The sequence below is a fragment of the Poecile atricapillus genome, chromosome 3 (genome assembly GCF_030490865.1).
Source record: "Poecile atricapillus isolate bPoeAtr1 chromosome 3, bPoeAtr1.hap1, whole genome shotgun sequence".
Lineage (NCBI taxonomy): Eukaryota > Metazoa > Chordata > Aves > Passeriformes > Paridae > Poecile > Poecile atricapillus.
In genome coordinates, this window is record NC_081251.1 from 92208518 (window position 1) to 92235559 (window position 27042).

Consider the following 27042-nt stretch of genomic DNA (forward strand, 5'->3'; position numbering starts at 1 on the left):
AAGGTCATGGAACAGATCCTCCCAGCAGCTATGCCAAGGCACATGGAGATCAGGGAGGTGGTTTGGGACAGCCAGAATGGCTTCATTCAAGGCAAGTCCTGCCTGACCAACCCAGTGGCCTTTGATGAAGCAGTGATTCTATCAATGGACAGACAAGAGGGCTGCAAATGTCATATCTGGACTACTGTAAAGCCGTTGACACAGTCCTCCACAACATCCTTTTCTCTAAATTGGAGAAGGGGTGTCCCTTGAGTCCATAAAGGAACCGGTGTTATTTAATATCTTCATTAACAACAGAGGTGCAGGGATTGAGTGGACCCTCAGGAAATTCACTGATGTCACCAAGCCAAATGGTTGACACACCTGACAGACAGGAAGATATCCAGAGGAACCTGCACAAGCTTGAGAAGTGGGTTTATGAGAATCTCATGAGGTTTAATAAGACCACGTACAAGATGCTGCACCTGGAACAATTCCTGTATCAACACAGGCTGGGGAATGAACAGACTGAGCGCAGCCTGGGAAGAAGGACTTGCAGGTGCTGGCGGATGAGAGGCTGGACATGAGCTGGAAATGTGCATTCACAGCTCAGAAAGCCAAACATGTCCTGGGCTGCATCCAGAGCAGTGTGGGCAGCAGGGCCAGGGAGGGGATTCTGCCCCTCTGATCTGCTGAGAGCCCACCTGGAACCCTGCATCCAGCTCTGGGGGCCCAGCAAAATAAGGACATGGACCAGTTGGAGAGCACAGAGCAGGCCACCAAGATAATTACAGGAATGGAACGTCTCTCCTGTGAGGAAATGTTGAGAGATCTGGGATTGTTCAGACTGGAAAAGAAGAGACTTCAGGGTGACCGAACTGTGGCCTTCCAGTACCTGAAGGGAGCCTACAAGAGCCTGTAGTGACAGGACAAGAGGGAATGGCTTTGAACTGAAAGAGCAGATTTAGATTAAATATTAGGAAGAAATTCTTTGCTGTGAGTGGGATGAGGCACTGGAACAGACTGTCAAGAGTTGTGGATGCCCCATCCCTGGAAGTGTTCAATGCCAAACTGGAGGGAGCTCTAAAAACCTGGTCTAGTGGAAGGTGTCCCTGCCCATGGCAGGGGGTGTTGAGCTGGATGATCTTTAAGGTTCTTCGTAGCCCAAACCATCCTATGATTCTATGATTCCTGCACTCCAAGAGCTTGAGACACACAGGCTGCTTGTGAATAAAGTCTTTTTCAACAACACAAGTGTTTGAGTTGAACTGCTACAAACAATTTGGGTTAAAAAGATAATATCTGTGTAGCTTAATATATAATTAATGTAAAAAAGAACACCCCTTATAAAAATTATAAAGAAAAACAAACACTCAAAAATAGACTGCTAGAAAGAGCTATTATTTTTGTCATAACATAATAAAATGATGTTAAAGTTATTTCTAGAATCTCATCTTTGTCAGGTGATATTGGACCTTAAATGTAAGGGAAATTGAAAAGAATGGTGGAAGAAAGATATGTCTACTTACAGCAGGATTAAAGGCATTAAAAAATATACCTTATATTGTCTTCATTTGCTCTCTATTATTTAAATATATTTTACTTGTTCATTTTTCTAGAAGTAATTACCAGATCAATATTGAAAAGACCAGAGACAAGATCAGAATGGACATTCACATCTGCTCCTCAGTGACAGTGGCTCTTTACTTGATGAGCTTTCTTGGAATGAAAGCTGCAGACGAAGAAAAATTTCCCAATATTATACAAAATACAGTAATTTCTATTTCATGGCAGAAAGGGGTATTTTAAAATGTGTCCCTTTTGCCTGCAGAAAAAATATTTTTAGGGGAAAAAAGTAAACAAAGAAATAAATCCTATTTTTCTGCCTTATTTTAAAGAAACAAACAAAACCACTAGCTCCACTCCCTCCACACACACAAAAAAAACCAAAATAACAAAACAAAACAAACAAAAAACATCCAAAATACCACTCGACTTCACTTTTGGAAGAAAAACAAGTCTAACTGGAAAATTAGAGTTTAAAAAAAAATTAAAACTTTAAAACATTTTGAAGCACCTTCCCTGATGACACCAAATCAGGCTTTGGGCACTTTCTTTATAATAGCAACAGGATGACTTTTGGAAATATGTGTTGATTCCTAAACTAAATACACATTGGAATTCTGCACCAAAACAAATCAGAACAAACTCAAACTTAATTTAAGAAAACATCTCACAATATGGAAGAGAAGAAAGCTGTCTGTCTTCCATTTCGATACTATTCTGTCTGGCTTATACTTTCTGGCTTTCTTTTTATTAATGTAATCATTTACTGAAAGGCAAAGTTGTTGCAAAAAGCTACCAATTAACCTCTGCGTTCTTTTAAAACAGGTGCACATGAAATTGTGATTTAACAAAATATTAAGTCATAAATCTCCTCTTAACAAAATAAAATCTATGGCATCTATTTAGTCTAATTTATTCTTCCATTTAAATGTGTGTTGGAAGAGAAACAGGTTCATCTCTTTATGTTATTATTCTGTTGACCTGAAAGTTGGAAACTAATTGTGCAGAGTTGCTTTAATTACTTAGGATTAACAGAGGCTTCAATCCATCTAAGATACATTATGAAATACTTGAATTGGCTTTAAAATCATAAATTTTATTGCCTTACAACAGGCTATCAAGCTTAAAGCTCCTAAGAAACCTTCAAATAGAAATGTAAATTTTAAAATACTATTTAAAAAGACAGTTTCACATCAAGCAAAATTTAAGTACCCAGGCTTCAAAAGGACAAAGATCCAGAGGAGTTCTGCCACATTAGATGACTTTGAACCCACAGCATGCATTTGCAATTTCTGCTTAATTTTTATATTTGAGGTTGTTTCTCAGAAAGGCAGCAATACAGCAGGGGAGAGCACAAACAAACACCTGGCAGAACCTCCAGCATTAAACTGGCAGCCAAAACAGGATGCAACAATGCAAAACCAGCCCTGAAACCACAGCAGCTTCCGAAACACCACATGTTCCTTGGTTGGCTTGTGTCTCCTCAATGGAAAGATTCTCTCTTCCTTCTACACAGTTTTCCTAGCATCTACGAAATTAAAATGTTGCACACACAGCACAAACCAGTGTGTTAAACTGAGGGCTTCCAGATGAGTTAAGGAAAAGATAATGGTTCATGAGCAGTTTGTCTTGGCAGGTCTCTTAGGTATCTTGGTTAAAGCTCACCACTTCAAGCACTTAGTAGGAAGTAAAGACACTGAAAAACTTGGCAGAAGTTTAATATAAATACTAACAGACTTGAAAAGACTTTAAAAACTCAATGAATTAAATATTGGTAGAATTTCATAGCACACTACCAGTGCTATGATAGTATCATTAGCTCAAAGTAAAAAAAAAAAAAAATAAACAGCAACCAAACAAACCCTCTAAAAAAAACTTCTAGTAATTTCAAGAAAAAACGTTTTGCAGAATTAGAAAAGAGGAAATAATTCAACACTAAACTTCTCCCCTTACAGGAGAATGTGTTAGAGCATTTTACATTCTCAAAATGAGCCTGAACACAAAAGCCAGGTTTTGATTTCACACGCCTTGCGCTGCAGGCAGAATTGATCCTGATATCAAAGTAAATGTATAGTGTTTACATGAGCCAGTATAGCAGAAAACTTTCTAATATTCATTAGAGCATAATCTCATCACCTAAACAAAAGGGATTTACATAACTGGACACTATTTACAGGCTGATTATCCAGTTTATGGACTAAAATATACACATAGTTGCATCACAAGTTCATCATTATTTGGAAATCCTTCTGACATATAAAAAGAAGCCACAAGAGAACTCCTGGACATCCTCAGTGATTGATGCTCACAGAGCAAATGTGCTTTGGCACAGAAGTGACATGGCTGCAGGAGCATATTCCACCTCACTGCTGGCACTCAGTTATCAAAACCGCCAGAAGTCATGGAGATAGAAGGAGTGAAATCTCAGTTATCTCCCAGAGTTGTTTACAACCATCTGAAAATAAAAGGCTTTGCTGATGCAATCTATAGCATCACAACAGCTGTCAAGCTGAAAGGATTAGAAATCATCACATCGTGGGAAGAACTCCTCAATCAACAAAGGAAACCACCTATCCCAGACATTATATCCCTGGTCATGCTCAGTTGTGGGAAATCAATTTTTATATTATCATTAATTATGTCAGAGATAAATTTCAAATTCATCTCTTTCTTAGTTTTTCTTTCTGACTTTACTTTCTTAGATTTACATACTCTTTCTTAGTTTTACTGCTTATCTAAAGGCAATATCAAATTTGTTTGGCCCCCAGAAGAGTAACTTTAGCATTTCTGCAAAACTTAAGGTTTTGTGAAATGTACCAGGTTTTGTTAAGCTTGTCAGGCCAAAGATGATATGATACCCTTCTTAAACCTGCCTTACCAAAATTATGAACAGGTCTATTTATTAGTTCAGTACTTTATTAATGCAGAAGTGGAACCCCAAGTATGAAACACCACTTTAAAAAAACATCACAAACATCACACACAGTAGGCTATGGCCAAACAGCGTCTCCATTCTTTTCAGTCTGCTCCTTAATAAAAAGGAATAATTTTATCATAAGCAAACCCAGAGATACTCATTAGATACTTGTTTGCCCTTTTCTGGACATGCTCCAGCATCTCAACATCTTCCCTAAGTGGAAAGGCCCAGAAGTGGACACAGCACTCAAGGTGTGACCTCATCAGTGCCTGAGTACAGAGGAAGAATGACCTCCCTGGTCCTGCTGGCCACACTATTCCTGATACAGGCCAGGATGCTGCTGGCCTTCTTGCTTACATGGCTGGCTCGTGTTCACTATATGATCCATGTATACAATGGAGCAATAAGGTTACTGAGAAGCAAGAACCAAAGTATTCATGTGAAACCTGTAACATTGGGCTAAAGGAGTCTGGAACAATGTGGGACAATATTCAGGGAAGTTATACAGCATGCAACTCTCCACTGACATGGGTGGCACAGCCCCATTCAATTCAGGTGTCTGTAAGTAGACTCCACCAGGAATAAAACAGCAGGCCTCCTCTTTTGATATGAATTAAAATATACAATAGGCATATTACTGAAAAATCTCGAGACGCTGGATATTGACACTATTTGAAGCACTCCAAGCTTTTATTGTTTAACAAAAGGAAGTGGGGGAAAAGGACAAGGAAAGATGGCAATCCTGGCTCCAGCTGGAAGTGATGATCATTTCAAGGCTCCGCATGTGCATGCAAACGACTTGCAACTCGTATTCTGACATTCCAAACTGTCATATGATGATAATATGACTAAGATGCCTACATCTACAGCTAACAGCAAAGTAATCTGTCCCCTGGTGCCTTCACTTGTTTCAAGATGGCAGATTATAGGGTTATGTTTCAATTGCAAATGTTTAAAAATGTTACTTGGCTGTTCTTTCAGGAAATGTACTAAGGAGATTTGAGACCAAGTCATTCAGTCAAACTTTTTCACATTTAGATCACCATCTCTCTAATAGGACTTAGTTTTCTTTCACTGGGCATATAGACATGTCTCTGTTGATCATTTCCAGATCTGATCTTCTGCAGCCAGAGATGACAGGATGTAGTTCCGCTGCTGAGGCTCGACCGACACTGTGACAGTGCTAGAGGCATAGTAGACAGCAGTGATAACTGCAGATCCAGAAACGGCCAACTTAGACAAAACTGGAGAAAGCCTACCCAGCTCTATGCTGGAAAACTGAAACCATCTAGTTTTTCATTTTTCAGGGTTGGGGAGTTCTGACCCAAGTGTGTTAGGCTCCTGCTCTAAGCTGAAAAGGGGCTGTTCAGTACTTTAATTTTGTGAGGTCGCATTTTATCAAAGCTAGTGTTTGCATCACACAAGTTTGAATCATTTCTAAAGGCTTAAGCATGGACATTCCATGCAGGTTATACTAATGGTTAGTCTTGTTTGGACACTCAGACATGAAGATTATTAGAATCTTTTACTTTCTTTGAAGTGTCTCCCATTCTATGAGTGCTACCAATCCAGACTCATTGCAGAAGCACCAAGCATCAGAGCTGATGTCACAGAATTTACTTGGATGCCCTTCACCTATATTGCAGTATGTGATGTCTGCCAAGCACCTTCCGTCCTTATCAAAAAGGTGTGTCTGTCAAAGATTTTATTACCACTGAAGTTTGCACAACACAGGCTTTTAAGTTTTATGTAAAATAGACTTAAAAGTAAGGGGCAGCACACACCACACATACAGCAGATTTTTCACATTAGCAAGCTTGAGTTTACCCAGTTATTTGCCCAAAGTGATGGGGATAAAGTATTCCTGCCCAGCCTCCTCCAAGAGCATCACAGCTCCAGAAACCCCGGCCTTTCCTCAGTTTCCCAGCATCTACAATAAGTGCATGTTGTGTAACCTCATATGTCCATCCACATTCAAGAGGCAAGAAGAGGGTGAAAAGAAGTTTCGGTTATTTCATTCCTCCCAACAGGTACTTTTGTAAGCAAAAACTCATATTTTCTATGATTAAAGCAAGCTTCTCGGGCCAAGAGATTTAAATTTGAGAGGCATTTGGAATTTGAACTCCTGTCTTCATCTACCCATAAAATACATTAGATGCTGAAAGAGGGTACCAAGAGCTTGTTAAGAATATAATATAGGGGTTTCTTTTCAGATAAATAATCCTGGAGCTGTGGGAAAGAAATGGAGGGGACAACAAATGCAATAGGAAATAAGAAAAATTAGAAAGCAGAAAGCACAAGAAGTTTTTTCAGTAACAAACACCATTGCTAAATGAAAACTTGGAGGAAGGTGAACTAAGGAATTGTGTGGAATGCTCAGCCTGAGGAAGAAAACTGATGATGGTTTTTTAAATGGAACTATGCTTTTTTCTCTTCTCAAATTATACCAGAAATATCTTTTAAATAGTAAATCAATGTGAGGGGAATTATAGTTATCCTGGAAGGTTTCTATTTTGCTCTTGGCTCTGTAGTCCACAGGAGGCAATTTTATACTCACTGCATTTACACCACATTTTTGACTGGACATACAACACCACTTCTACATCTGTTCTCAATTAAGTGAGCTATAAAGCATACTGTGCTGTGTGGGTTAATACCACTATTATAGAAATTGTCTAAGAGAATATTAATTGAAGATATGAGCAACTCTAACATGGTCTGAAATGTCACTGAGCAGCTACTGGCTGAGCTGCAGCTCTGTGTAGCAATCCACACTCCCAGCACTTTGCAGAAAGCATCTGAAGGCCCTATTTGATACAACAGATGTAAATAAGCTTACACTGTGTGTAACTAGCTACATTCTCTTTCATGCAGCCAATCTAAGAGAAGTTACTCCTTACAAATCGCAGTACTGCAGTCTCATTCTCTGAGTATGCCTATAAAAACATGTATAAATCTGTCTACATAAAAAAAATCTATAGATCTCTGGCCCAGATGAGCATACAACTTTAACTCATGATTTGAAGTACATGTTTTATGCCTAGCCTGCTATTCACAGAGCTAAAATGTTTAACAGCATCTTCCTGCTTTAGACTCCTTATCTCCTCCCCTCCAGCTCCCAGATAAACAGGCAGCCAAATCAATGCTATCACGCAGGAGGCTGAAGAATCAGAAGTACAGAAAAGGGCATTACTCGGAGAAAAGATCTCTTAACCTTGCAGAAGCAACTCTTGTGACCCACTATGCAAATATTTGAAGAGAAAGACGGCTGTGTTTTTAAAACTAAACAATAGTGCCCTCCTAATATAAAATTAAACAAAAGTAAAATATGCTCTAAAAGTAAGCAGTGAGGACACTTAAGATAGCAGTTAACTAACACCTCTCCATCTGAGCTTAACCCTTATAAAGAACATTCCCTTCCCCTTAGCCACAGTGAGCTTCCTCCATTATCTGAGTCTTTTACAGCAGTTTAAACCACGGCAGTCACAATCAAAACTAGGTAAGATTTGGAGTAGAATATAAAAATCACTGAGATTCTGTTAAATAAACTACTGTCACTTTTCATCACTTAGATAAAAATCAAGGTAAAAAATTAATGTAAAGTCAGTGCTAGCATTATCCAGAGGTTCAGTTGTGAGGGGAATAAGCCAGCTGCAGAATGTTGATTTCAAAGACATTTACATCTGTTACCTTTTGAACATATTTGTTATTGAAATAAAAAGGTTATTTTTCTTTTCTTGTTGCAATTACATATTGCAGAATTACAATCCAAAATAATGACAAAAACAATGAAATTGTCTTTTTGTTTTGCATATAACTACAGACTTTGTGGAGTCAGCAAGTGTAACTTAAATGGATTGGTGTTTTAGATATTTCTTGGATTTTTTTAAAAATACAATCCAAAGTTTTTGTCTCCCACACAGGCTTTACAAAAGCTGAATACTGTACAGAGACGCATCTAAACTGATAAATCCTTCAAGAATATTTATTAAAGGATGAAAATAACTTACATTGTAGTTCTACTACATCTGGTAAAGTCACTGCTGAAGCAAACTTAGTTGAAGACAACAATTATATTAACAAGTGGCACAGCTAAAGATTTTAAAATATGACCTTAGTGCAGCATTGTTAACTTGACCAGTTTGAGATCAATTGTACTATACAGTTCTTTTAAGTGTAATAATGGTGATTTTAACAGCAATGTACTATTAAACAAAAAAGTAGGGAGGAACTATAATTTCCTCAACCATTCCTTTCTCAGAAGTCACAATCAATTTGATTCATCCAGCCAGCAGTTGATTTGATTAATTTGATTTGATTTATCCAGCCAACCCAGTTCATGGCACTGAGTACTTATCTACTGTGGACACCAGGAAGTCACCCAGACATGGATTACAGGAACTAACATTAACAATACGGCTTTAGAGGCTATTTTCTGCAAAACTGTTTAGCAACACCAAGTTCTCTAATGGAAATTTTAGTCCTTTATGCTAAAAGCTGATTCTGACAGCAAAATAACATTTGCTAGAAATGTCCTTAGCTCTGCATATGATATTAGTATATAGTTAAAATATTGGCTTTTGTTTCCTCTTGCAGAATTCTTTCTTTCTGCACATCCACCCAGGAGTTTAGGAAAATCCCAAAAGAAGAATTCTAGGTACTTTTGGCTCCCAGGATAAGCAAGCCACCACGTCTTGCTGTGTACAATGTAGTGGTTAACACAGGGGCTCAAACTATGGAATGTGACTCACACGGTGTTGGCAATGGATGTTGTGCAAAACTTCCCCAACAGAGGCACCACAGCATATGCACCACCATGTTTAAGAGCCTTTAAACATCACATCTGGCCTCCCAACAGCAGGTTATGTTTTTATTCTTGATGAAAAAACAGGAATCCCTAAGATGCTCTTTTACTTTCTATGCCGCACTCCTGCGTTCACATAGGAGCCCACGGACAGTAGGCCCTGAATGAACGTACAACTATTCAAATATACACTCCCAAGGATTAGCTCTGACTCCAAGTGTCTGATTCTCTTGGCAATACTCTTTGTCTTCTTGTTTGCCCACCGTATTGAAAAGGCTTAAGAAAGACACACCTCCACAATCACATTTTTTAGGTGAAGACTTAGATCACAACTGAAAAGGAAAAAAAATCTTAGAAGAATGATTCCAGTCATATTTTCCCAAGAACTGTGAAAGCATTCAACACTTCCAAGATGTTCAATGTCTTCAGAATAGGGCTCTTTATTATGATTGCTTTCTATTAAAACAATAAAAGAAATGGATTAAATGTAAATATGGTATTAAATTATTTGCACAAAGGGCCAGCAAAGCCCATAAATTCTGCTAGAATACTGTACTACACAGAGAATTTAAGGGCACAACAGACACCAAACTCCTACAGACTTCCAATTTTTTCTAAATAAATCTAGTCTCTTTGATATGGTCTGAGGAGCACATGGATATAGATTTTAAAAAAAAACAAAAACAGATTTGAAACCTGTAGTTGTTAGGCTGAAAAAAATGAGAAAAACCCCAAATGCCTCACCACTGACAATGGCTTTTGGCATAAACTGAGACATGGAAAATTTTTCTGCATCAAATCACACAATCACTAAACTGTAGACAGAGTCACCATGCACTTAACTATAGTTCCTCACATTAACTTCCAATCTATATTTCTATAGTAGGATATCTAATACTGGAATATGGTTCTCTTGTATTGGAATCTCCAATGCACTGGAAAGTGCTCAGATTACTGTAACAGTTTTACTTTAGTTTCACTTCACAACAATTTTCAAAAAATGCTTAAATCTTCCCAGGTAAGCATCTGACCACCAGAGTATGAACTCCTTTGGGCAAGAATCCTCCAAACAGTTTTGACAGATTCTGTCATCACTGCAAGACAAAATATTGCACTTTTCCTATTGCTCAAGAGCATTTTTACAATAGCCACACAAACTGCTTATAGGAAATGTGAAATTAGGAAGATCCATTAAACCTTTTAATCAATTTCATTAAATCTTCCTGCAGGAAAAAATGGCAGTATCAGCATTCTGTAGTCTTTCTGCTCTTTAAACCAGCTGGATTACCTGATCCTTACTAATAATCTAGTTTTAGGAACTTCTGATTTAGGACAAAGCCCAGTTAGCCACATAGATATTATCACAGAAATATTAAGGCTATTTTCTTGCTTAAAATAACTTTTCTTTGGCTCTAATCCCACAAAGTAGCTAAATTTCTTCAAGATCTTCTGCCCTTGCTGCTATTAATCTCATTCCACTGTAAACCAATGAGGCAGCTGCCGAAGTTCTGCTCCAGAGACGGCAGCAGGCATTTTCCACTGCTCCTGGACCAGGGAGAGTAAAAGCACAGTGATCAAAGAGCATCAGCACACTTCAAATGGCTCCTCCTGAGGAGGAAGTGGAGGAGGAGAGTAGTGGTAACAAAAAGCAACACAAGTTTCCCCTTTTCAGGGCCTGTTTTATTAGCAAAGACAGAAAGGAAAGAGGCCAGCTCTGGGCCTGCTTTGGAATTCAAATGCACATAGTGGAAACTCCATCTTGACCATCCTTCATCAGTTACTTACTCTGTCAAAATGTCCCTGCATGCACAAAACACCTTAATGCTTAGGAAAATGCTTCAATTGTAGCTAAAAATTAGTGCGAGTAAGGTCTTGCAAAAGAGCAATCTCAGTTGTTCCAGACATGAAAATAATACAAAGGACAGAAGAAAAATCCTATAAAAACTATAAATTGAAGGAAATCCCCTAGTTTTGTTGTAGCTATTGGAAAGTGAAGCTTAACTTTGCAGGTTCTCTTACTGTTTATGAAAGTGACTGCCTTTTGTGAGGACAAAAACTTTTCCCAACATTTCTGTGGAAGCATTTCTGTGTTTAAGAAAAGCTTTTTTATTTTAACAAGGTTTGGAGCAGATAGATCCAAAATTTTCAAAGCTTTTTATACATGAATCCATACATATAAAAAATAAGGTATTTCATGAACTAGAGCATGCCACATAGAACGTTTAACTGTGTTTTTTCTAAGTACCAGTCTAGTAAATTAAGTGGAAATGAAGTAATTGTGACTTAATTTAAACTACTCATTTTTCTAAAGAAATATACCAAAATTATTCCACTAGGAAAAAAAAAACTTATGATTCTTTAATAACTGTGTAGTGGTAACCTACACAACTGGAATTTTCTGCAAGAATTTGTGAGAAAGTCACTATGGCATTTTTGCAAAATGCAAGCATTTTAGGTAGGCATGTTACCAGGTTCACTGAAAACAAAGAACATCCACTCATTTGCCCAAATCAGCTAAGTACGAATGACACAAAAAGATACCAGGTCATAAACCTCACAAAAATTCAGTGTAAACTGATGTTTAGAGATTTATTTTTGAACGCAGGTTAAAAAGATGCTAAGAATGGGTGCACTGAGATATGGAATTTTTTATTAAAATTGAATCACAGTAGCTTATTGTTTTCACATTACAACTGTTGTAACAGAGCATAAAAAACAAAAAAAGGAGAACAGTGATGTAAGTTCTGATTAGAACATATCTTTTTAGTTCTGAACTGAAAAAAATCTATTTAAGCTAATTTTCTTTTTAAAAACCCTCCAGAACTACCCTCTTCGAGGACTTTCAGCTAGAATTTACAGTTGAATTGGTCCATTAGCCACTTTTGACTGCATAATTATGGCCAACCTTGCTATTTGATTACGAAGCCATCTAATTAATGAGTCTGCACAGTGAAAACAAATTAAGTTAAATGGAGAAATAACAATAGCCCAAGAAAATGTACAGTGAAGTCATTTTAGAAACTTCAGTGAAAATCTACTTTGTGAATGCAATTCTCCCTATCCACAATTACATCATTAAGCCAGCGTCACTTTTTAGAGCAGAGATTCAATGACTGGTGAGTTGACAGCCCTGCATGATTTACCATCAACTGTCTGCCATCTGTCTAAAATTAATTATTTTAGTCTGCAAATGTGGAATAAGACAATGCTGTAGCAAGCTACAGATTACTTCCTTACATTTTTGCAGTGTAACACAGCAAGGCACCCTTTAGCAGACTGAGCCTGGTATCTGCACAGTCAAAGCCAAGGGCACAAGACTAAGTCCATCTGACTGACTTTTTAAGTCAGTGCAGAATGGTTTGGGGCTTTTTTTTATGTCTTTCTAAACATCTTGCTTATCTGAACAGCTGATTAATCACCCATAAGTTCATCCATATGTGCACAGACAGATATATATATATATATGTATATATATATATACATATATATATATATATATATATGTATATATATATATACACATACCAATAGGGACTATATACATATATAGATACCAACAGGGACTACAGATGTAAAATGGTAGGACAGCTCCAGCTAGCTATGAACAGCCATCAGATTTACAAACACATGAATTTGCAAGGGAGTTATTACACATCAAGCTCAAAGGACACTACCTGCAAGTTCATAATATAATGCATTTATGTTTCTAGAAACAGGAGGTAGTGTAAGAATCTCACATAGAAAGTTTTAAAGTTCAGCTGAGGCAGAGAGCTTGCAAAGACAAGAATAGTTTTCCCAAACATTCATAAAATAGAAGATAAATAAAGTCTTATTTATAAAGATAATCCAGTTGTCCTAGGAACTAGATAGTGATGTTTGAATGCACTGATTACAACAGCAGCCCTGGCAAATTCTACATGGCTGGGAACAAATGGAAAAAACAGTGCCCCTCCTACATTAGTCAGAGAAGAAGTCAAAGAAGTCACCAGAAAAATTAAAGCATGTCTTCATGCAAGACCACAGCCCTGTTCATAGTCCTCCATATGCCAAGCTTTAGCTTATAAAATGCATAGGGTGTAGAGGCTCAGACACAGAACAGAGATATTCTGAGAGAACAAAAGGATTTTGCCACAGCTGGACTGACACTGAAACAATGGTCATCAGCTGAACTGGCACTGAAACCAGGACTGACATCCCATCACCTGGATTTACAGTGGAACCAGGAGTGATGATCTCTTTTTTTCTCCTCTCTCTCTCTCTTTCCCTTTCCCCAATTTCTCTCTTCTCTTTCACCCTACCCCTTTATCCAAAAACCACTGCTATATGCTCATATAGTAGGTTGGGGACTAATATACCAATTTCTATCCTAAGTGTGTCATTTGCTAATAAATCTCTCTAATTGTTTGAAGACCCTCTGAATTTTGTCATTCCTTTCAACCATAAACATTTACAAATCCTGAGTGCATCCTTCCCCTTAAGGGTGGGTCATCACATAGGGGACAATAGGATGAAACAAATGATGCAGGGAAATTTTGACACTTCAAGCAAAAATCTATTTCATCTGCTATAGCACAGCTGACCTCCCTAAATATTGAATATACCTGTTCCTTGCTTCCTAAGGCTGTGAAGGCTCAGATAGTTTGGTCTGAGAGATTTCTGGGCTAACTCTGGGAACTATGTGATAGGATCTACACCTCAACAACCCCTTCCCTGGGGCCAACAGAAAACTGCACAAAGAGCAGTTTGATGTTCCTGAATCCAGCCTAGGCCTCAAGCAAGTCCAGCAATGAGGAGCTGACTTTTCCAAGTCATTTCTGGAGACTCACACTTTGACAATATGGGACAGAAGTGTTATTTGTAACACTGAGATAGCATGTACTCTGTAACACTCGTAGGAAAGACACAGAGCACGGGGCACAAACTGTCTTTCTAAAATCAGATGCTTCAACAGCAACAAGTTGGGACACACACTTAAGAACCAGTTCTCCACCCAAGACCAACTTTAAAAGTATTGGTTTTCATTTCTGCATTAGACAGGAATGTTGTTAGAAGACAAAAAGCTGGAGATTTAAACACGGCTGCCAACCAGTATAAAGGTTTTCTGGTTTCTGGTAATCCAAGAATACAAGGCTTTTTTGCTAAAATAGTTTAGAAATGTCAAAATTTTGTATTTCAAATACAATTGTGATAGTTGTGCAATCAGGCTGCTTAAAATTAGATATTAAGTTTGCTTTTCTGAGTCTTGCTTCATCTGAACTATTTTATGATCATTTATTTTCCTGTTGACAATTGAGGTCAGTGCAAGAGCAGTAAGTCATATCTCACACTTCAGGAGTTTATGCAATAGCTGGCAACCAGACAATCTATCTGACATCTGGGAACTAATTTGCAAGAAAAGCTGGTGAAATGAGGCCATCCTGAGTTATAAACACAAGTCTAATGATATCTTCCAGCTTTGCAGATCACTGTTTATAGAGTGGAAACTATGCAATCATGTGTATGTTTCAATTGTCATGACAAAGTCTTTCCTACACACAAGTTGTACTTAATCAATGAAACAAACCACCAGTTTACAAGAGTCCCTAAAATACTTGAACGAGTTATAATACTGGATAAACACTTAAGGAAAATGAATAATGAAACCTTATCTCTCACACACACGAAGAAAAACAAACCACAGGAAGATTCAGCCCTAAAGATCCAGCTCTGCAAAATTTGGAATTTACAGAAACCAGCAGCTGCTGCTGAATAATTTTTTTTGTTACAACAGCAGGCACTTACGTGAAACCATTTGGTAACTTTTAAGTTATCTGTTGTTTTGGGTGATTTTCCCAGTTTTCTACTAGCTAGCCACCACACCTTGAAGTGTTATGAACTACCTACACATCACAAGGTAATCTGCAGAAGTACAGTCTTGGCTAAGCCCTTAGAAACCCAGCCACCCCTCCATGTAAAATTATTCCTAATCTAAGCGGTTTTCTGGAATGACAGGTAAGGGTAAAAGTCCTTACCCATCAGAGAGAGTTTAGGCCCTTCCCTCAGGTTCCCATATCTGTTTTGTAATTGATTGTGAAATTAATAAAAAATCAGGCAGATTGCTATTTTGAAAAAAAACCCCGTAGTTTTACTTGCCAAAAAAATCTGTCAAAGTCAACAAGAAAGCTGAAGTGGCAGAGAAACCCTCATACATACACAGCTCAAGCACAAATTCAGCACATTTGGTCACCGGGAGAAACAGCCTCTTGGTCCAGTACCACCCTGCAGCAGATCAGCAGCTCGGAGCAGCTGGTTCTGCAGGCTCTGTTGTACTGTATTCTTTTGGATTTCTGCTCTGGTTTATTTTGATTCCTTGAGCCTAATGTCCTGACTACATTTGCAGTTTGAAGCTGTCTGAAGGAAAGTTATCCAAAAAGCCTTTGCTGCCTGCTTTGCCGGAATGCTATCTTGGCAGCTGTCATGTGCAAAAAACCCAGCAGCACATTAGCGCTTTCCCATATGGAAGCAAAGCATATTTCTGCTCCCGTTCACTCAGGAGTGACACCATCTTGTGTGTCATCACATCACGCAGTGACACCACACTGACTCACACTCCAATGCTGACCTCAGTTACCAGCAGTGCAAAAGGAAAACACAAGGGAAGGCGTAGCCATCATGTGCTTAGCTCCCCACTTCACTTTTTCTGAGTGTAGGAGGTATCCTTGGGTGCCACCTTGGCCCTCTCAAGATCTGTTTTCAGGAACAGGAATCCCAGAACAAAGCTCAGCCTACACTCTTCTCCAAACTGCTACATGCTACAGTGCCTTAAGTGGGGCTGTTCAATTCACACTGAGAGCACAGCTTCTGAGTAATCCCCAGATTCCAGGCCTTCAAGAAGACACTTCATCATCTTGGACAGACAACAGCTGCCCGTCTCACTCCCCAGAGGACCAATGGGATTGGCAGCCAATTAGGAGATTCTGTTCCTCCTCTCCTATCCAGAGCAGTTCCAGCCTCTCTCATGGCACAAACCGATGAGCAGCAGTACCATTTCCTCAGTGTCCTAGATAGATTTTCTGGGAAGTACAGGTGCTGAAGAGCTGAATGGTCAACTAGGAATGGGAAAAATTAATAATGGTCTATTTCCAAGACAGAAGATCCAGAAAAGGACTTGGGAAGGGCAATAGGAGGAGAGTGTAAAAAAATAAAAATAAATTTGAAACTACAGACTATAAAAACACAGAGCTGCTGCTGGAAGACTGATACTTGAAAGCAAGTAAAAAGCTGCCCTAGTCATGTGGCTCATTTAACAGTGTAAGGAGCCTTCTCAGATTGTCACCTCAAATCAGTAATTTCTGAACACTTTTAGGATAAAATGCAGGGCTTCACTTATTTGCATCCCATGTTTTGATCTGGGCCCCTGTATGCACAATCTGTGCAGACAGAAAAGATCTTCTGTTTTCAGCTCAAAGTATATATTCTGCACATGAAACACTCTGCAATCCAAGCTCTATTCCTATCCTTCTGTAAAAGAAACAAGAACACAAAAAGATAGATCAGAAATACATTTAGAAGAGAATGTTGTTTTCTTTGCAACTGTTTCAGTTCTTTAAAATGCTTATTACAAGACTAGCACAGATGACTAGGGGGTTGGTCTGCTCCATCTTAGTAAATGAAGAACAATGAAGTATTTGCAGGGTCCTTAACCCCTTCCATAAAAATATGGACCATTCTGCATGTTTGTCCATGTTTCAAGTGTCAGAGATTTGGGGAAAACTGGTGATAAATTAGCATTTTCAACAGAATGACCTCTCCTTTCTCCTCTTATCAGAGATCTGAACAGACTTCTTCTTTCCTTCAGTGACTCAAAATGATGATAGCTCCCAAATAAACCACAGATCAGAAAAACCTTGAGAAATTAATTTATTCATCCACACTCACAAATACACCCCCTTTATTCTGTCTCACTCATAAATTCTGCATCAAGATGTGCAGCAGCAGGTGAAGATATCCACATGACTTGGTCTGAAATAATAGCTGTTTGAACACCAACACTCTTTTGCCAAGCAAATCTCCTTGCTGATCATACCAAAATAATGGTTCTTCCTTCTAAACTTTTATTGGCAATCACATATGATAAAAATTGAGGAAGCTCATGATCTGGAAAATTTCTCTAGATAGCATGTTATTCTTGATGTATTTAGAAATATGAAATTCTAAAAAAAAATAAAAATACGAAGTCTGCTCTACTTTCTACTTTTAGTGCTATTTACAAGCTTTGTTTGGAATGTTATCAAATTGTTCCCTTATAAATATAGAATTTTTTTAAATACATTTAAAAAGCTTATATATGTTTCATGATATCTCTTTATATTTTTGTGTAGGTGACTAAACTGACCACAGAAATAGTAATTTCCAAATTTTTAAAAAGAAAGTTATTTTTACCTTCATTTTTTTTTCCAGAAAATGAAATCAAAATTAATCTATCATCCTCAAATTTACTGCTGTTTTAATCTTCTAGGGAATCACAGCCTACAAAAAAACAGGCAACAGCTTTCCCAGATCAACTTAAACAATCTTGCCTACATCATTTTTTATTTTATTAGTTTCAGCTCTGTTTGGAATACAGATTTATTTCATTGCACCAAGAGGCTTTTTGTTCCTGTTTTGCACAATTTTTGCAGGGGAGTTTCCCCACAATCATTTAATTCTCTCATCTATTATAAAAGTTTTGTCATGAGATACCTTTCCTACCACTGAGTCATATCTCTGCTGATTACTGCATTTTCAAACCAGGACATAACTCCTTATTCTCCAACTGTAAAACACCCTGCTTCTATACACAGGCAAGACGTAATGATGCATGTACAATAGATGGGAATATATTTTTTCCAAAAACGTTATGGAATAGTAAAATCTTTGCATTATTAACATACAGTATTGAGCTTTTCCAGGCTGTAAAACTGAGATCCACCCTCCTCCTGTATAATCTTCTTAGTCTTCAGATTCCAAGCACAACTTTTGATTCATCCTATGTCACCATTAAGAAATGACAGCCAGAGTCTCTTTGCCCCTTCTAACAAATTTCAGGAAATTCTTGACAGAGTCTGGTTTCCTAACAAGAACTTCAGATCAGTCAAGAACAAGTTGTTGGCCATTGGGAGAAAGCCAGAAATGGTTTTGCATATTCTGCAGATTAGGAGAGGAGGGTATGTGGTATCTGTTGGAGGGTACTCCCTGGAATCCTTTCTTATCTCAGTTATTTAGTTTGTTTCCTCTCAGTGGATAATTAACTGAATCAGGGGCACAGTGAAAGAGGAGAGAGAAAGAGAGAGCCAAAGAGCTTTCCTCCAAATAAAACACTTGACCAGACAGAGGTCCCAAACAAGGTGCCAGCCAGGGAGCACCCATCATACAATCCTTCTGGCCAAGCTTCAGACAGATGTCACTGTGCAAACCAAGCCTCGGTGGCACATGTGGTGCATTTGACGGGGCACAGTGTCTGTTCAGCAAAGGAACTCCCTGCTGAGCAGTCCAGCACGTCCAACACTCCTTCCTCGGCATGTCTGCCTTTCCTCTAGTGTTTCCATCAATGCTATTTACTGGAACTCTACTTAAGAAACAAAACTGAAAGCTTTAGATGTTCTGCTTCCATATTGGAAAGGAACCATTAGATGAACTTGGGAACAGAGTTAGACACAAGTAAAGAACTCTGAACTCATTCATCAGGATAGAGAGGGAAACAACAAGAGATATCATCTCTGTTTACCAGTTGTGACACAATGAATTAGCAAGAATATTTTTTCCAAACTTTTTTTCAAGAAAGGAACTTGCATCAATTCCCTACTCTGCTATATCATTTCTGCACTATATCTCCCTTGTTACAAGAATTAAAGTGAGGAGCAACAACCATGACTCATATCAGCCAAGGAAAAAAAGAAAAAAGGCAGGGGGACTATCTCAAACATTTCCAACAGCTGAGGTATAAAGGTAGAGACATCTGTTTCCATTTTAGTTTTTCTTATGTTTAGATTTGAAGGTTTGTGACATTAGGACAAAATCCAAACTGAAACACAGCTATTAAAGGAACCCTTAAAATAGTTCTGCTCTCAAAGAACTGATACAAGAAAAATAGTTGCAAGTAATTTCTTACCAAAAAAGCAAAACTTTGATATACTGATCTGCAATCAGTGGAAGGTTTATAACAGTTCCTGGTGCACAAGGGCAGCATGACAAAGGAGATGAAGTCTGACAAAAGTGGTGGATGTTTTTAATGTTTTTCCTTTTATAAAGTTCTCAGTGTAACCAAATAATCTGCAACTACTACATGACTCAGACTGCTATGATAAGTAGGCTTGCTTTTAAACTCACGAGTTTATAGAATAAGAATGTGGTTTTTGTAAATATTTCCAGTAGAAGAGGTATAAAGCTAGGTTTGTTCCCATTCTAACCGTACCCAGGAATTTAGATCACACACAACACAGAATGCAAATCCTGAAATCTATTCTTCTCCATCACTTCAAAATGCTGTGATTTGTCAGACATTTCACAAAAGACTTCATTTTTCTTCTAGTGTGGTGATGGATGGCTTCAGGCATGAAAATATTTCATGCTATTGAAGATTAACTAAAGGAATTAACAACTTCATTCTAAGATGCTTATAAAACAAGTTTAAGGACCCTAAATATAAAGGCTCCTGATTTTCAAGTGTTAAGTACCTTTACAAATCCTATCAAACCTTAGTTTAAATACACAGCAGTAAGTTAATTTTTTTTTCTTTTTACACAAAAAAAAGTAAATCTAACATACATTTATGTATTTGCACATCTTCCACTAAAATCAATCTTAAACCTACTTGTAATCATGGTATGTCCATACACTTTCACATTCACCTCTTTTCACTGTTAAGTGGAAGATGCAGATAATGTTACAGGTCCCCCCCCTAAGTATCAAGGTTTGACCATTTGTGTACTTGGTTCACCCTCTAGGAAAAAAATCAGGTGTGTCAAATATGCCCTTCTGAACACAAATCTCTCAAGTGAATATAGGTTTTTCTCTTAGGTCTAAGGATATGGCCAATGCAATCCAGGTGCTGCTCATATCAGAAACCAAATGAATGCCCACTTAACCATACAGAGAACAAAAACCAAAATAATTCCTTCCTGCATTTAAAGAGTGCTATTCCATAATTGCCCCAAAACTATTCTTCTTCTCAGAAGGATCAAACATGCTGGGAAAGAAATGTCCATTCCAGTTCCACATAAAGATCTAAAAAATTATAGAATTGTCATGGTTGGAAGAGACCTACATGATCATCCAGTCCAGCTGCCCACCTGTCAATACCACAGTAACCACCAAACTACATCATCCAGATCCAGATGCCTCTTGAATACTCCAGGACTGGTGACTCCACCACCTCCCTGGGCAATCTATTCCAATGTTTGACTACCCTAACAGTGAAATTTAATTTTTTTTATATATCTAATCTGAATCTTCTATCTCAGCTTAAGACCATTTCCTTTTTTTCTCTCACTGGAAAGAAGAGATGAGCCTGCACCTCACTACAGCCTCCTTTCAGGTAGAGCAATGAAGTCACCCTTGAGCCTACCCTTCTTTAGATTAAACAAATCCAGATCCCTCAGCTGTTCCTCATAAGACATGAAAATATTCCTTGTGTTCTCATTTGAACATTTCCTTCTACAAAATTAAAAACAGCTTAGAATTGGAAAAGGAGAGGTGGGAAGCTATTCTGTGAGCACTGGATACCTTCAGGTTTCCTGAATGCTCAGATTCATTGTGCTACTTCCCAGTGGAAGCTGCTGAAGAATACATCTAGGATTTCTTTATTGCACCAAGTTTTTGTCTCCCAGTAGCAGAACATTTCTTCAGGATTCCTCTCACCAGCATTCTCTAAATACAACATTGCTTTCAGCAGTCAAATAGATTCATTTCAAGTCTCCTTGTGGAATGACTTTTTTGGTCAAGTCCTAGTCTCATATGCACACTGGCAAAAAATAAGACTGAAAAGCACAGTTGGATTGAACTCGTAAAAGAAATCTTTGGATGCTCATTGTGTGCCTTACAGTCTGAATTGTGCTTTGTTTTCAGCTGGTAGAGAAAGCAAGGGGACTTATTAATAGGTTTATATGAAACAAAAAAATGTATACAACAAAATTATAATTATTTCAGCAGGAATAGCTGAATTTAGAGAGATTGACCTAAACTTAGTAAATTTACATTAATAAGAGGTCATTCTTCCCTTCATGGTCTATATTTAATTTAAATTTTAACAGATTTTAAAACTCAAAGCAGTTCCTGAAATCTCAGCATTGTTCATATACACAAACCAGAAACTTCATCATTACTTTGCATGCAAGTATGATCAAGCTCATGATATATCTTTGCAAGTGAAAATAATGATTTTGAATTCTAATGTTATTCCGCATTGTTACAGTAGAAGCCCCATTAAATCCCACTCCAGATAACATGAGGCCTTGTGAGCAAGACCAGTAAAACTGCCAACTGCTGGCTTTCATATTCACATCACCTTCAATAGACACAGAGTCTGTAAATAATTTGTGCAATCATGGTCTTACCCTGAAAATGCTGTAGCAAACATATTTATGTTAATGGACCAAGTGAGTGCCAACAAGCAAGCCTGCAGCAAATCTTGCACAACCCAAACTCAGTTTTCATTTGTAGACATTAATGAATATTACAATATCTGAGTTACTTGGAAGGTTCATTTTATCAAGATCTCCACAGTATTTATTGCGTCCTGATATAAGACCCAATCTAGCATTATAGACCTTGGTATAGCATTAAAAACAATCTAATTTCACACTGAAGTTAATAATTAGAGAAGCAGACACACTCTAAAACACTTAAAAAGTAGAATTTATGCTGATTTACAGGTATGAATCTTGTATTTGTGCCAGGACTTTAAAATACATTGGCTATATTCTGAAGATGTTTCATCATGATTGGTGTTTCATTTTTTTAAGCTATTCACATGCTTTGCAAAAGCTATTTCACAGCTCTTACCCTTCATTTGGTTCTACTAACCCTCTTCTTCCCCCTTTACTTGAATACACTGAAAACCCATGCATGTAAATTACTGAATTATATGTTAAAAATGATTACTACATATAGATTTAACTGCTATAGCCACTCTATTTACTAGCAGCCTCTTCCAAAATTTTGTTTCAAGCTTGGGCAATGTACCAAACACTCTCCTTTTAATTATGCTTACTCTTGCAAAGTTGATGGGCAGATTTTCCACATGCTATCTCTTACAGCCCTCAGGCACATGTTAGTTTAGTCATTGTCTACTGTCTCCCTGATCTTCTCTAGAATTCATGTCCTAATTCTTGTCTTCAAGGGTTTCCATTAACACAGCACAGGCAGGAGGAGCCTGGCTTTCACAAACGGAACAGAAAGTCCCTTTTCATAAGTACATGTAGTTCTGCTGGTATTATTCAGTGACAACATTTGGTGAGCTCTTACAGCCTTATCAGCACTATTAGTCTGGACACAGAGCAAATTCATGGATGCTACTGAGATATGGAGCAGCTGAAAACAGGGCGTTTATGTTAGGCAATTGCCAAAATACATTAAACATACGTTTCATAACATGCCCAAATTTTCCCAAATACAAGTACCTCTGCATCTGGACTGTCATGTATTATTACCACAAGTTCAGCAGGCCAGGCAGACATTCACCATATTTGCCTGGAGCACCTGACCCTTGAGGCACAGGAGCATTGTGCCATTCCATGAGCCAGCAACCATTCCCAAGAGTCTTGCTTCCCTGGCAGCCCATAAGACACAAAGTTCTGGAAGGAAAAATCTCCCCCTGAGGTTGACTGCCACATCCCTTCATATCAGATCAGAGGCATAAATGCCCACTCTCTATGGGAAGGCTGTGTATTGATGCTCTGTGGGCTGCTGTGGGACTGTGGCTGTCTTCATGTCACCCCTCTTCATCTTTCAATTGGGTGAGAAGAAAATGATGCAGGAGACACAGTGGAATGTTGCCATTACTGTAGAATTTGCCTGGAAAGTTGTTAACATTTCTGAAACTCTGAACTTCAGGAAAATCACTTTCAAAGCTACCTGTTTAGCTTAAAACCTGTGGAACTGGCACTGAAACCAGCTGACACAAAGTGCAGTGACTACTGCTAAAATCCAACATCCAAGTAAGGAAACTGAAGGTATCTATTTTTGTGATATAGCTGTGCCATAGAATTACTGGTCCCCACATGACACCTGTTAACATTAACAGAAATTTAATGAAAAAATTCCACATATGCCAACGACAGAATATATCCTTAAATTTTGATCAAAGTATGCCAGAGAGGAAACACCCATTATTACTTATACAAAAAGAGAGTTGACTGAAAATTAGTTAGATAACCATGGTGCTCAGCAATTCCTCTGAGATAATTTATGATTCTTGACTATTTTCTAGGTTCTTCATTAACTCATTTGTGAGTCTTCACTGAAAAACTTAAATTAAGAACACAAAATATACCATTAGATTACATACCTTGCAAGCAAAACCTTCCCTTTGTGCACTGTGAACACAGAAGATTTAAATATCTAATCAACAAGGTATGACTGCTACACAAAGAATACCCAAAATCTGGTGGTTATATATTCAAAGAAATCAATGCCTAAAGGATAGTAAGCAAAACACACATACAGCCTAAACAAAATTTATTCTGGATGAAAAGATGAAAGAGGAATAGTACTTGTGACACAAATCACCTTCTTTTTCTCTGCAGACTTGAACAAACTTCTAAATGGGTTTGGCCAGGAGAAATTAAAAAATGTTTTAGGCCTTACCTTCATTTAGTATATATTTAAGACAAACATAAATAACATAAACAAAGCAAAAACAAACAAAAAAATCCACATAGGAAAGGGGGAGTCAGAGAATGGGAATGCAAATGTCATGTTACTGCACATAATAGTAGAATCCACAGAGGAGTTTTTTGCCAAGCTCTCAATGTATGCAACATAGAGTTTTCTTCCTTATGCAGAACATTTAGGCTAACAGGAGATTTCACAGAATTAAAATCTGGATGTATTTCAGAAAACTGGGCTGCTCAAAGTCCATAAGTTCCTGTGCTTTTCCATGGTGACTAGCCTGTTATTCCAGGGGATACTTTATCCATCCTTAAGACAGCCTAGTTTCTTGCTGCTATATGCTACTGGAAGGGTGGAGGGAGAAGGTATATTTGTCCTGCTCTAGGGAGAAGTACAAATTCTTCAGAAAATCTTGCCACCTCCACCACATCACTGTTTGAACCACAAGAAAAGGTGATCTTCACAATGGCAGAGATCACGAAGAAGCATTCATTAACAGCGTTCTGACACAGCTGGTACATTTGCTTATGCACTGGTCTGTCTTCAACTAATGTAAAAGGCACATTAGAACATGAAATTTCATTTGAAATGAATACACTTAAGTAGGAATTGGTACAAAGGGGTGAGACAGCAACATTATTTCTCATAGTGAAATATAACAACGGAGGGTTTACGAGTAGTCAAACCATTAAGACTTTTTAATTTAAAACACAAATTTGAGAGGCTTATTACAGTAAAAATAAAGAATTCTGGAGAAGACAATCAATGCATGGAGACAAATGCATGTTTACCACATTTTAAAAATCACTGTTCAAGACTCCTGCTCATCAGATTTTATTTTGTACCTGTAAAATAAAAATAACTTTGGCTGAAGAAGTAGCTATGAGTGGTGTCCACCCTCATTCCCTCACCTGAAAGTGAGGAATACATAAATTAACATGAAGCTTCCTTTCCCTGAAGGTTGTGTTTAATTTCAGAAGTGTCAGGAAAATATTAACATTACATTTTGTTGCAGATTTTCCAGCAGCACGTGGCATATGCTGAGAGAGGAAATAACAGTGTTTGTCATTACAACTTCACAGCCAAGGAGCAAGAAAGAAAAAAAAAAAAGAGGGAACTTAATGAAACCTGTAATTTATAGATCTGGTAAATACTGTTCTCTGCTACCCAAATTAGATATAATAGTTTAAGATGAATACAAGATTCTTTCTCAGCTTTTCCAAACTGCTGATTTATTACAAACCAGGGTAAAATAGTTTTCATCCAGAGAGTCTGCATGTGAAAAATTTCACTTATCAAATTGGGAAAACTTGAATTTATCTTCAGATAAATCTTCATTTACACAACTTTTAAGTTTAAAAATCTAAGTGATAAATCAGTAGCTGAAATAGAACTTAGGAGTAAGAGAGGTAGACCAAGACATTTAAATATTTACAGATTCAAAATTTCATGTAATGGAAAAACTAAAAACTGTTTCCTATCCAGCTCAAGTGCCACTCATGACTCTCCTGCATAGAAGAAATAAATGTAAGGAGACATTTGCATGTGTTTTGACTGTAAATAAAGAATCCAATAACACTTTCTGTTTTTTCTCCCTTTACCTAAGACATTAAGAAATACCTGTATTATTTAATTTCCCTTCAGTTTCATCAGAACAGACATTGACTTAATCTGAGCATTCAGATTTGACAGGATGTCACTTTTTGTTTCTTCCCCCAGCTACCTTAAGCCAGTCTCTTCCTTGCAAAATTCCTGTGTCTAAATTGCTAAAATATTTGGTCTGTACTTTGCTTCCTCTTATGGTCTGTATCCAATATACAGAAATATTACAGAAGAAACTAACATGGTGCTTGTAACATAAATTAATGCAAATGTTTCGTTTCAACACTTTCTAATGTAAAACAGAGATAAAACTGTAAATTTGTCTGACTCATAGCAAAGCTAGTCACTCCAATGAAGAGTTCTTTATGCTGAAATGGATAAGAAAAATAATATTACAGGCCAAGAAAGAGCTTACTATCTGTCCTTCTGTTTTCCATCAAGATTAGTAGTAAGTCTGACTGAGTTAAAGAGTCTGTATCATCTATAATTTCTCCTGGATAGCTGCATTACAGTCACTAGGGTTTTGCCAGAGAAAGAGCACCAGTTTTTCACAAATATGGATGTTTTCACAAAAACATGATGCCCTCAAAGAAGATAAGTAAAATTCAAATCTAAACCAGCTTGTTCTGCTTTGGTTAGACCAAGTTGTCTGTAAAGAGCATCACTTCCATTTCCCCCCCAGCTCTAGAAAGATACAGTACAGCAGTACTGGAAACTGAATCCAACACACAGACAGCATGGCAAGAAACACTCCAAGTCAGAAAGATCTTTCCTGTTCATATCATTATATGTTTTATTCTTCTACAAACACACTTTGGTATTTAATAAATACAGAGGTGTTACTACCTTAGTGTATCAAAACACAGTATCAGACCATTCTCTGCACAATGGTCTCACATTTTTTCTTCATTCTTGTTTCCTTTCTTAAGCCACCTGTCCAGAACACTAGAGCAAACAGGTATTGACAACTACTATAGAAGTGCCAGAGATTCCAACTGGTACTGAAAATTTTCAGATGTAGATACTGTTGACTGCTCAGAACGCCCCCAACTTCTATAAATGTTGAGATTTCAGCATTTGTATTTGAGAAGCACATTCCCTTGCAAGCACCTTATGTGTGTGGATGTGACTTGCCCCAGGAGTGTCACTGCCCTTTGACCAGGGCACAGCCCCAGGCACCAAGGGGGAGCACAGCCGGAGGCACAGCATTTGCTCAGCTGGTGCTGAGAATGTCACCAGATACATTCAGTCCTGCTGCTGGGTCTCTCTCAAGAGGATCTGCCCAGCAGGTCTCTGACCCACCAGCACAGCTTCGGTGTGTTACACT